The sequence below is a fragment of the Apodemus sylvaticus genome, chromosome 6 (genome assembly GCF_947179515.1).
Source record: "Apodemus sylvaticus chromosome 6, mApoSyl1.1, whole genome shotgun sequence".
In the NCBI taxonomy this organism is placed as follows: domain Eukaryota; kingdom Metazoa; phylum Chordata; class Mammalia; order Rodentia; family Muridae; genus Apodemus; species Apodemus sylvaticus.
The window spans coordinates 88,876,110-88,888,997 of record NC_067477.1 but is presented as its reverse complement, the minus strand read 5'-3'; the positions used below and the strand labels follow the sequence as shown (position 1 = coordinate 88,888,997).

General features: G+C 45.7%; 1 protein-coding gene and 1 non-coding gene across 6 annotated transcripts in view; one reads left to right on the top strand and one right to left on the bottom strand.

Moving 5' to 3' along the window:
• Positions 1–12,150, bottom strand: part of Hdac9 (histone deacetylase 9) — an 858,974-nt gene extending 846,824 nt beyond the window's left edge. For 2 of the 5 annotated variants that reach the window (XM_052185941.1, XM_052185944.1), the window contains exon 1: positions 11,931–12,150. The gene's annotated coding sequence lies outside the window, so the exon portion shown is untranslated. Of the gene's footprint in view, positions 1–11,164; positions 11,279–11,761; positions 11,852–11,930 lie in introns of those variants that run through there. The other 3 variants (XM_052185940.1, XM_052185942.1, XM_052185943.1) reach the window with 2 other exon arrangements.
• On the top strand, positions 27–160 carry LOC127688228 (small nucleolar RNA SNORA17). Its single transcript, XR_007978636.1, has one exon. It is a non-coding gene; the product is annotated as a small nucleolar RNA SNORA17 (small nucleolar RNA).
• Positions 12,151–12,888: the final 738 nt, after the last annotated feature.

The window sequence follows — 12,888 nt, the reverse complement described above, 5'->3', positions numbered from 1 at the left end:
GTCAGTATATTCAGATGACACTGGGCCCTACCCCTGGAGGCATTGCAGATGTGGCTGCTGTGTCACATATGTGTCAGTAGGTGGCAGAGAGGAGAGAGGCTATGTCTCTGCTCAGTGTTCTGATCTATGAGCATCTGAATGACTGGTAATGACTGGTAACACAACATTCCCTGAATAAAAGGGAGCCTGAGATGACCACGTGTCCATTGTCAGGGTGTCTGGACCACATCATATAGGACTAGACAGGCTTCCAGGCAGAGACTAAAAGAAAGAGAAGACTAGAAGTGAGCCTGAAACAAACAACCCTTACATGGGGCCACTAGGGTGGGCCTGGTATGGAATAATCACAGAACAACCACCAGACTAGCGCTACGAGACCCAGACATGGAGCTAGTCCTGGAGAAGCAGAAAGATGTGGGCACAATGAAGAGAGGCAGAACTGGAGACTCAAAGGGGGGGGGGGGGAGGAAAAGCCTGACGAGTAAGCCGGTGATGCCATCTGGGACACTGGTGAGATATTGCCCTGTGCTGCCTCTGGGGACCACTTCTGTGTCCATGGCCCTGAAGCAGCAGGGGCCTGTTACCATCAAAGGCAAGTGATCTGGGCTGCCTTCCAGGACATGTTTGATGGCTTCAGGGTGTATAAAACTGGCCCCACCCCTCACCTGGGCATCATGGGACAGCTGACCCCAGGGAACTGAGAGCAGGAGAGCTGACTCCATCCCTAGTCAGCTAAGGTATTCAGAAAAGCAGGCCCTGCACATTGCAGGAGCTACAGGTGAACCAAGCCCAAGTATCTGAGCATAGGAGAGCTGGCCCTACCATTCATAACATTCACCTCCTGTTCAGTGCATGAACAGAGCCAATACCCTCCTTATCCCTCACCCTTCACCACCTGGGCAGGAGAGCTGCCCCTGGCCCTTACTAACTACAGCACTCAGGAAAATGGGCCCTGCACGTTGCCTGGGCAGCTCTCCTGAGCTGACCCTGATGGCAGGGGCCCAGGAGAGCTGCCCAGAGGATGAGTCTGAAAGAGAGATGGCCTTACCTCTTGTCTGCTGGGTGGTGGACCAGGTGAGGAAGAGCCACACTCCTCCTCTATGTAATCCCTCACCAGCTATAGTAGGGCAGGAAAGTTCTTCCTAAGGACAGGAGAGAAGGAGAGCTGGCCCAAACCCTCACCAACTGCAACCCTTGGGAGAGTAGCCCCGCATCTCCCCTGGGCAGCATAGTAGAGCTGGCCCTGTTGCATGGGGGAGTGGAGCTTCTGATGAGCTATCCCCAATGGCTTGAGAACAGGAAATTCATTGCCCAGATCCAGGGCACTTTTTTTTTTGGGGGGGGGGGAGTCGAGACTGGGTTTCTCTGTGTAGTCTTGGCTGTCCTGGAACACACTCTGTAGACCAGGCTGGCCTCAAACTCAGAAATTCTCCAGCCTCTGCCTCTGCCTCTGCCTCCCTAGTTCTGGGAATAAAGGCATGCACCACCACTGCCCATCCAGGGCACCACAACATCTACTCTATCTATGAACTACTGCAGTACACAAAGGGGCCAGTCTTACAGACCCAAAACTACACCATCTCCATGACACAAGGCAACAACAGAATACCTTAGAAGAGTCTCAGTAAGGATCCAGTATTGATAGTGTAGCAGAAGCCAGAGGCCTTGTACCAAAACAAAGGGTCATTGAATGAACATTTGCAAGCAAAGAAGTATGTTCAAAACAGTGTACTGGGACACACTACAGCTTCCATGGTGAGACTTTTTTTTCCTCTGTTAGCCAGGAAATGTTGAGTAAAAGGGGAGGGGAAGGGGGAGATGAGTGATTTTGGGAGATACATGATATAAAATTTACAAAAACAAACCAAAAGTCTCTCTCTCTCTCTCTCTCTCTCTCTCTCTCTCTCTCTCTCTCTCTCACACACACACACACACACACACACACACACACACACACAGGATTGCACCAAGCAGTGATGGCACAGGCCTTTAAGCCCAGTACTTGGGAGGCAGAGGAGTGGATCTCTGTAAGATCAAGATCAGCCTGGTCTATAGGGCAAGTTCCAGGACAGCCAGGGCTACAGAGAGAAGCCCTACCTCACAAAAGAAAATCAAATCAAATCCTGCCCTCATGGACTCACAGAGCAATAAGAAATAAAAACATAAACAGCTGATAGATCAAACAACATGACTTAGGCGTCAGTATGCACTTCATGCTGTGAAAAGCAATAAGACCAGACACACTCTCTGGCCTAAAGAGTTTCAGTCTAGCTGATGCCCACAAGAGCAAGAACACGATGTAAAATGTGTTAATTAGTAAATTAAACACGAATCCATGAGTCAAATAGGAATTCTTTCTCCATTATGGGTTTTATTGAGCTGATAATCTACAGAGATACTGTAAATCTGTCTTCACTGATTTCTGAATATGTGCTTAAGAGGAATTAGTGCTACAGAGCAGACATTCTACTTTTTCTCTCCGTGTTTGAGTCAGACCAGACAAAGGCTGGTGTGGCTCACACCTGTAATCTAAGCACAGAGGAGAACAGCTACAAATTCAGGTTCCTCACGGGCCACTTAGTGAGTCCTGGGCCAACCAGGTCAAGGCACTGCATCGAACAGAACACAACACAAATGCCTGATCAGAAGAAAGATGAAGACGGATTCCTCACCAAAGAGCAGGGGAAAGGTTAGCATCCAGTACACTGGTGACGCATCACATCTCCAGGTCCTTAATTCTCCAGCCATCTCTGACTACAGTTTTCTCATTGACACAGAAGTCAGAATCTCCACAGGGATAAACAAAAACTACAGCATGGTCAGTGGATTGCTTACTGATGGAATTTCGGTCTCAGATGCATTCGGAGTCTGATTACCCTGCACCCAGGACTTAAAGTTAGTATTGATTATTTAAAAAAAAAAAAAAACCTACTGTTCCAGGGGTATTTACTGCATTTACACTGATATAAAATGAGAAGCAGACTCTGCACCCCCAAACCCAACATTGGCAAAGCTGTTTGAACATGTGTTTACTGCCATGAGACTCAATACTGCTATCTCTCACTTCGTCCATTCTGTTGCCTACATTCCGCGTTTGTTCGCTGGGTTTGGGTTTTAATAACTCCTAAACTCTATAAGCAAAAAGGCATTTACATTTTACATCACCACCTACTTAACAGAAATGCTTAATAGAGACAACAAGCTCACACTGTACAGATCAGTAGTCTAGGCAAAAACCAGCTCATCCTTCCTGCGGCTTCTGTTTGGAGAGCAAGTCCAACCTCGGCCCTTTCCATCAGGGTGTGGTCAGGGAGGGGTCATAGCTCTGGAGTGAGTGTGAAAGAGTACTGAGGCTACAAGGATGTGTGTAAACTGCCCAGTACATAAATTGCTACGTTTCAAAAGTATGAAAATGCCATGTTCTGTAAAAAAAAAAAAAAAAAAAAAAAAAAAAAGAGGTAAAGAGTTCTTCATGAAGTAGCTTCTATCATGGGCTTTAAACATTAATACAATTTCAATTTCTAAGCCTTCAAGAACCTCTGCTACTGGTGTTGGAGAGGGTGTGGAGAAAGAGGAACACTCCTCCACTGCTGGTGGGGTTGCAAATTGGTACAACCACTCTGGAAATCAGTCTGGCGGTTCCTCCGAAAACTGGGCACCTTACTTCCAGAAGATCCTGCTATACCACTCCTGGGCATATACCCAGAAGACTCCCCACCATGTAATAAGGATACATGTTCTACTATGTTCATAGCAGCCCTATTTGTAATTGCCAGATGCTGGAAAGAACCCAGGTATCCCTCAACAGAAGAGTGGATGCAAAAAATGTGGTATATCTACACAATGGAGTACTATTCAGCCATTAGAAACAATGAATTCATGAAATTCTTAGGCAAATGGATGGAGCTAGAGAATATCATACTAAGTGAGGTAACCCAGACTCAAAAGGTGAATCATGGTATGCACTCACTAATAAGTGGATATTAACCTAGAAAACTGGAATACCCAAAACATAATCCACACATCAAATGAGGTACAAGAAGAAAGGAGGAGTGGCCCCTGGTTCTGGAAAGACTCAGTGAAACAGTATTCAGCAAAACCAGAACGGGGAAGTGGGAAGGGGTGGGTGGGAGGACAGGGGAAGAGAAGGGGGCATGCGGGACTTTCGGGGAGTGGGGGGGCTAGAAGAGGGGAAATCATTTGAAATGTAAATAAATTATATCGAATAATAATAAAAAAAGAAAAAAAAGAAAAAAAAAAAAGAACCTCTGCTACTATCACAGAGTGCTGCTAGGAATAGGAATCTCTGTAGAGAAGACTGAGATGACAGAGAACTTGTCACAGGGCAGGGAAGATGGGACATGCATTGAGCCCCTAGGAAAGGCAACCAGGAGCCCAGCATCCTAAGGGGTGCAGTGTCCCAACAGAACTGCAGAGGAGTAAAAGTCTAATAAGCTACAAAACAAGAACTTGATCTCTCTAGTCAGAATATGCATTGTGGATGGAAACAGAAAAATAAAAAAGTCTTCTCATTGCAAAGGGCACAAACTCAGCTCATGATGGTGTGCCGATTGCATAACATGATCCCAGGAAACTGAGTGGTAGAACTGGCCTTGGAAATGCTCAACTCTGGAAACAAAACAGTTGGGTTTTTACAAGATGATAACTCCCTTAGTCTGTTCCCAACTATCTAAAATTCAAGCGGCTTGCTAACAGCAACGGCATAACATGCAAAGGCATCAGGTCTGTGAACAAAACAGGTCATGCAGGGAGCTTTGGTCTTTTACAGCTGTATCTCTACATGAAAACTAAAACGTACATATAAAAACAAGTTTATTTCAAGGTTTTCTGAGTCCTATTTGGATTAGGATACTGCTGTCCTCTCCAGTTCAGAAACTGCAATGCTTGAGAAAGGTAGGCCCGTGAACCTGGGTGAGACAGTCACCATGTTCCAACAACCTGTCCTCCACAGAATGGCCCACTGGTATTCACCTGGCCTAACCCAGTCCCAACTTGGGATATTCGGTTTTAAATGTTTGCAAATTGACTAAAGTATTCAGGAAAATCTTAGAGGCTTCTCGTAGGTAACGGGAGTATATAGTACAACTCTGTAAAATTAATAGAAATTAGATGTGATTTCCAGGGTCCCACACCAAGCTTGTATCTCACCAGAAAGCAGGAAGGGGATCTGGGCCAATGATTCTGATCAAGGGGACAAGAGCCATTTAAAGAAGAGATTTTAAGTACATAAAATAGAAGAAAGGGGCAGAATGTCTATGAATAGAATTCGGAGGCACCACAGAGTAGAAAGGGCGGCCGAGTAATAGAAGAACAAAGGAAGACCATCTCAATAGACTTTTCAAGTAGATCAAAACAGTGGCATCTGAAAAAGCTATAGAAAGAACCCTATGGCCAAAGAGGCGGTGAGAATTCATAATGTCCCCCGATTTAACTTAATAGTAGAAATCTACATACAGGGGGGGGGGAGCATGGACTCAGAGCTTTTGATTTTAACCAAAATGGAAAGTTCAAATGGAAACTGAACAGCCTCCACCTATTCTTACTTTTAGATCTAAGCGAGACCTATAATCTGTGCTGCCTGCCGGGGAAATAAAAGAAAGCATGATGCAGCGGGACCGCTCTCACTTGGATCTTTAACCAGCGTCTTCCAGTGTGAACTTCTCTCAAGGTGAATGGCGGACCCCAAGAGCAGTCACCGCAGAGGCACACTTCAATGTGTGCGCGCACAGCTTCCCCCGGAGACTTCACTTACTGCTGTGAGTACAGAATGCGAGCTCAGACTAGAGGCTCTGAAATCAGACCTGCATTCAATTTCTGATGCCACCCGTAGTTGAATGACCCTGGGCAAGGTAGTTAACCTTTCAAACTCTCCCTTTACCTGGAGGTGGGAAAGAAAGAAGCAGAAGAAAATGTGGACCAGGCTGCCAGAGTACAGGTCTGGATTTGATAAAATTGCCCCAGAAGAGTGAATAGGCCGTGTTCCACAGGCCTGTAACCCCTCTATAACAATAGCACCTCCACGGTCTTTGGGCCACAGACAGTATGGTGATTCCAAGTGGCTTTGGGCCCTGTTTTCTCTAGAAAAAAAAATTTTAGAAGGCAATGCTGTGAACTCCAAATCACAGTGCTGGATCCTTGAAAGTATTAGTGGACCCAATCTGTAAAAGCCTTCTGCATATGGAATAACATTTAAAGTGAATAAAGTCGGTTCCTAGGCTGGCGAATGACAGTGATTCATTTGTAAGAAGACCTCCATTCTGTGCTCACCACCATCATTCCACTTAGGGATCCACCATCATCACCATTAAAAACTCCAGAAGAACTCTTCTTCAATGGGACACGCACAACTCCAGTCAGGTAGCCTAAGCTGGTCAAATTTAAACATTCTATTAAACAATTGTTTGTTCTCTGGGAATCTTCTTCTTCTTCTTCTTCTTCTTCTTCTTCTTCTTCTTCTTCTTCTTCTTCTTCTTCTTCCTTCTCTTTTCTTCTTCTTTTCTTCTTCTTTTTCTTTTTCTTCTTCTTCTCCTCCTTCTTCTTCTTCTCCTCCTCCTCCTCCTTCTCCTTCTTCTTGCTCCTCCTCTTCCTCCTCCTCCTCCTCTTCCTCCTCCTCCTCCTCTTCTCCTTTTCCTCATCAGTGAACATATGTCATTCTCTCTGGTCATGATAACTGAACCTCATTCTCATGTATACACAGAGAATCCTGTCTTAAAAACAGAACTTCCCTTACAAAAACTGGTGTATGGGTGGTCACAGCAAAAACATCTCACAGGATGGTATGGTATTTCAACTTTTGCTCCTGAGGGAGTGGCTTCTCAGGCAGGTCTTATTGTACTAGAGATTTTATGAGCCACAGTAGCCACATCTTAAGGTGACCTCCAATGAGTCATGCCTTTGTTCAATGGCCTCCTCTAAATACAAGTAGAAAGAGCACAATGTTGCAAAGGTGATGATATCACTCTGCTGGCTGAACTGTATTAGTATAATGTGTGTGTGTGTGTGTGTGTGTGTGTGTGTGTGTGTGTGTGTGTGTGTGTATGAGAGAGAGAGAGAGAGAGAGAGAGAGAGAGAGAGAGAGAGAGAGAGGAGGCAAAGTAATTATCACCATTATATTATACCATACCATATTCACCCAAGTAGAGAAATGGAGACTGTGAGGAAATAAGGTGCCATGTTTTAAGGGTGCCTGTAAGGGGTGCCCTGGCAAAGCACAACCAGCAGTTTCTGAGAGCTAAGATAGCCTGAGGCTGACAGCCAAAAAGAAAATGGCAACCTCAGTCCTACAGTCACAGGAAGATACTAATGCTAACTGCATGAGGAGACTTGGAGGCTTATCATTCTCCACTTGAGCCCCTGATGAAACTGCAGCCCTGACATAGTCCTAAACAGAGAGAGAGAGAGAGAGAGAGAGAGAGAGAGGCTGATTATAGGGCCGAGTTGAACTGTGAGGAATACAGGTTGTTTTTATAACCTATCCAAAACATTACCTGTCTTGAAAATGCACTATTCTCTAGGAGTTGGTGTTCTCACCTCCTTGTTATAACAGCGTTTGTACAAATTGGAAGAAAGTACCACATCAGCAGCATCAACACCCATGAGCTTTAGAACATCCTGCTGTCCTCTGACTGCTGCATCATACAACAGGTAAGAGATTTTCTCTTTAAGGCTGCAAACCAAATCCGTTTCAGTCAAATTTTGCTCTGGGCTTCATATTGGAAATCATTTAGATGAGTGTCTATGAAGCATGCAATTAGGAGAAGGGCTAGTAAAATGTATTAACTTAATAGAAAGTGTCTGGTACTGTCTCCTTAGTTTTTTATATTAAAAAAACTAGAATTGTTTTCAGTAGGTAAATGTGCACTTACATAAGACTTCATTTTCTATGAAACTGCAATGCTTTCTTCTGTATCCTGGATAATACATTTCATTTCTGAATCTAACCGCACAATAGCGCAAGTCTATCACCTTGGCTGCTGCAAATCATGTGCGCAATTATGTTGAAAATTCTGCTGAGATTTGATAGAGGGAACACAGACTGAGGTAAAAGATGAACAAGTTTCTGTATGTTTTTGTTTAGTAACATCTATTTCTTAAGATTCAGAGTCTACACAGAATAAAAATGTTGAGTTTTTTTTCCCCATTAAACCTCTTGTTCACAACTACCAGACTGTGAGAAGCATCAGACCCACAGAGGGAGGGAGGGGAGGGAGGGAGGGAGGGAGGGAGGGAGGGAGGGAGGGATGGAAGGAGGGAGGGAAGAAGCACAGTTCCTTGATACACATTGCCTGATTCCTGACCAACATCTGGCTCTGGAGTAAGTGTTCCATTACTGACTTCTGGAATATTCTTTCTTCTCGAAAATCACATTAAGAGGTTCCTCACTGCTGATTCTCCACTTGGCAAGTGAGCTCATAAACCCAAGGGTGCTTTGATCAAGAGAGAAGCATTGTGAGGCTGAGGAAGAAGCCCAGTGGAGTCAGGGCAAGATGTGGACTATGGCGTGCCTGTAAGAACGTGTACCACTAAGAGAAACTGTGGTGGCTTATCTGTGTTCAAATTAGTAGCTAGCGTCAGAGTTCTCCAACAGTTAAGACCCTATCCATAGCAGCTGTTTCAAATGACTCAAAATCTGTTCTACACACCTGTAAAGACAAGGCTTGAAAATCTAGGGACAACGTCAATGATACTGTCATAGTAGCTTGCTCTTGTAATTAAGAAGTGATAAATACATATCATTATCCTTAATGTCACAAATTCACTAGTGTATCATATTGGGTCTATTCATTTACCTGTCATCCTCTTTCAAAAACCTCTCTCTCTTCCTCTGTGTGTGTGTGTGTGTGTGTGTGTGTGTGTGTGTGTGTGTGTGTAGAATTATCAAGGAATCTAAGAATAACAAACCTGGACACAATTATACATATCTGTGAATGCTTATAATAAGATTAAGTATGTTATCCTTACTAGGAGAAAAGGACTTCAAGCAGTAAAAGTCCCTACCAACTTAAACATAAATATAAATTACATTTTAAAACAACAAAAAAAATCAATTGAAGTAAAAATAAAAAAAGCCACATTTGGATGTAATCACACACACACACACACAAAAAAAAAATGTCCGTCGCTTCACTATTCACTAATGAGAAGGTACAGCTGTTGCATACAGAAGGATTTTTATCATGTCCATATGTTTCTCGAATGACTCTCCTTGTTAGCTATTTTTCCATATCTCTATTTAAGAATAACATACACATTCCCCTCTGAGAGGGTGTAAAGTATAATATGCCGTAATGTTTAAGCAACTCAATAAAATCCCCCTAATAAAAATGAAGATCATATAAACTTAATACACTCTTAGATTAAAAATATTAACATAATATGAATTATGGGTCTCATTAATGCAGTTAACTTTTTATCTTGTAGTTAGCCTTATGAGTTAAAGATTTAAAAATTAAGCTTTAAAATTTCTTGAACCCTCAAAGAGAAGCTAATCTACAGCATGTATGTGTATGTGTGTATGTATGGCATGTATGTGTGCATGTTTGTGTGGGTATGTGTGCAAGTGTGTGTGCATGTGCACGTGCATGTGCAGTAATTATGGACAGTTAGAATGACTTCATGAAGTCTATAATAAAATAGTCACAATCATAACCATATAAAAATCATCCTTTAGTTTCAGGAGCATAATCATTAATTTTACAGACTATGATAGTTTAGTATGACAGTCCCAGGGCATTGTGAGTCTGACTGTCCAATAAAGGCCGCTCAATAGGCTGCACTTCAGAAGGACAGGAAGAGGAAGACTGAAGTAAAAAGAAAATCTGCCTCCTGTCTATAAACTTGTACCTCATTTCAAACTCTTAACTTCCTCCTACATACCTCTGTCCACCTACAATGTCCAGTCTGTAGTGGAGACCATTAACTTAGGAGCAAACCAAGGATGATAACTCTCTTCCCCTAGCTAGTAACCGTCAAAGGTCAGGCTCAGGATCTCCACTGCAGATGCACCTGTTTGCTAGGTGAGACATATCCGAAGACCGGAGCTTTTTTCCTACATGTGGCATGTTAACAGCAAATGCTTCTCCTCTTGAGATTTGCTCCACTCAGCCAACACAAATGAGGGGAAATGGCAGACTGCACAACTAACTTACTCGTTCTTTCTGAAATACAATATTGTTTGTAAGCATTTTCAACATGAATAGTTTCGGGAAGACACATTAATGACTTGATGTCTGTGTAATTAAATTGGTCCAAACTGGAACAGTGGTTTAAAAAGATAAGAAAGACCATTTATTCTTAGTAAACAACAAATATACAAAACAACAAATTTTCAGTAACATTAGTTTCCATAAAAAACATCCAAAGTACTGAGGAGTAGTTCAGAAATGCATCCTTTCCCACACACAATTTTTAAATTGCCCTCATTTATTAACTGCAACTTCTTCTGTTACTAATTACAGAATTAAAAAGATTTCTGGGGCATCAGAAAATAACATCTAGACCTTTTCAAATGTCAAAAGACTTCAAGTTGTTCTTTCTGTAACATGGATTCACGTGAACTTACTCTGTTTTCCTAGATTTCAGTAATTCCTATAAGGTTTGGAAAGCACAGCTACACTCCAGGGAATCGGAGTTCCTAATCTCTGCTCTATAAACTGTCTCAGTCCACCAAGAATATTCAGTTGCATAAGCGGTAACCCATTGGGGGAGGTATTTAGCTCTTCTTTTCTGGTATGACTTAAACTTTTTTTTTCTTTTTTTTTTCTTATAAGACTCTGAGCCAGCATAGCACAGAGACGTTTATTAGCACATTGATAGTACACAATAGCACGTTAATGTTCATTGCTGCATTGTTCACAAGTGCCGGAGAAGAAAAGCATCTGCAAATCCACCAACAAATGAAGGTGGGGGGAGCATGGTACATATGCACAATGGAATTTAGTTAAACTTTTTAAGCCCGCTGTATCTCACCTCCATAATGTATGTAGGCATGAGATACGTACATGTATCTATACTGCATTTCTCACAGATTTCAAAATGCTAAGTTAATCTGAAAGTTTCTCTTAGAGGAAAACACACACCTTCCCGACAGGGAAAACAAATGTGACAGAATTCCCTGAAATGGGAGTCTAGGAAACTCACTCACAAGAGATGTCTTCAAGACCACATCACATGAACTGCAAAGTCAGGGTGCCGGTGGATCTGCGGGGCGTCTCGGTCCCACTGTCTTCCACAGACACACAGGCCTCTGACACCAGCGCCTCGCACTGCCTGCCGACAAGTGGGTGATGTCCTCAGAGCCAAGCTACCAGCTAAGCAATCAGGGATCAGGGAACGCCCCCCTCTCCTCGCTGCATCCCATCCCCACTGCGGCACCCCCAATTTACCTTAATGATCTGAAGATTTCATCCATTGGGCACTTCACTGCTTCATCTCCCACCCTCCAACCTCCTGAACTTTTCTGAAAACCCAGCACTCGGCTGTACTGACTCGGAAGTGAAGCGCCCCTCCAAACAGCTAAGGTACCCCACTAAGTATTTCTCCCCTCAAGCAACACGTTGGCAGTACAAACTTTTCATTCATAGCTCGGTTCCAACAGGAATAGGGTGTGTGTTTGGGTGAGGGGGGCAGGAGGGCGAGGGAAAAATCTGGCCAGCGACCCTCGCCTTGGCTTGCCTAGCCAAATGCCAAGGTCTTCACCAAAACCACCACCCAGCACCCAACTTCTGACAATGGTACCCACCAAGCTCCGGGCTGCAAGATGCAAAGCAAGTGGCGTGGAAGTCCCGGCAGAGATGCTGCCAACCCGGAGAGCCCGACAGGGAATGCCGCGGCGCGCCCGGAGCACGCGTGGCCCCCAATTCCCAGGGCTTTCCCCGGGCAGAGCCAGCCCTGGCTGCGGTGCCACTCACCTCCGCCCGCTCCAGCCGAGACTGCGCGCCCTCCTCCGCCCCGCGCCGGCGAGCCCCTAACTTCGCCCCCTTCTCCAAACAGCCATCTTCAGCAGCGCAGGAGGGAATGGCGAGGCAAGAGGCCGAGCGGGGAGGGAAAGTTGCCGGCGGGGCGCGGCGGGGCGCGGGCGGCGGGGGCGCGCGAGGCTGGGGCGCTGCGCGCCGTGCGGGAGGCGGGCGGCGGCGAGCTGCGCCGAGCGGGCGGCGCGCGGAGGACAGGCTAAAAATAGCGCGCGCTGGGGAGGGGCGCGAGGGGGGACGGGGGTGGGAGGGAGACCGCGGGGCTGGGCCCGAGCCCCGGAGCGGCGGAGCGGGGCGGGGCTGCAGGGACACCTGGGGGCGCGGCGGGCTGGCTGGAAGGACGCGCGCGGGCAGCGGGGTAGGGGCCTGTCGGGGAGCTGGGGAGAGCGGGGACCGCCTGGGGAAGCTCGGGACCTGGAAGACAGACTGAGGCGGAAGGCGCCAGGTGACAGGCGGGCGACCCGGCCGGTGCGGAGGAGGAGCGCGGCCCCGGCCTCGCCCTGCGCGCCCTCCAGCCTAGGCTGCTCAGGTGCGCGCTTGGCCGCTCAGACCATAGGGAGCTGAGCACCCGAGAGAACCGCGGGGCAGGACCTAGTGCATCCCTACACCCGCGTAGAGCTTCATCATCATGGGGACTTTAAAGAAAATGCTGCTACGTTTGGGTGTTGTGGGTGTTGTTGTTGTTGTTGCTGCTGCTGCTGCTGCTGCTGCTGCTGCTGCTACTGTACCTAATGGGTAATGTGAGGAAACATGGTGATGGAAGTATGGTGTTGATGTGCTGCGTTTGAAGACTGCACACGGAGGAGAGCAGCATTGCTCTGGCACCAGCCCTGGCAGAAAGGAGGCACTGGTGGCTTAAGGAATTGCCTAGAGGGCGTCTTCGGTGCTTAGTATTTTA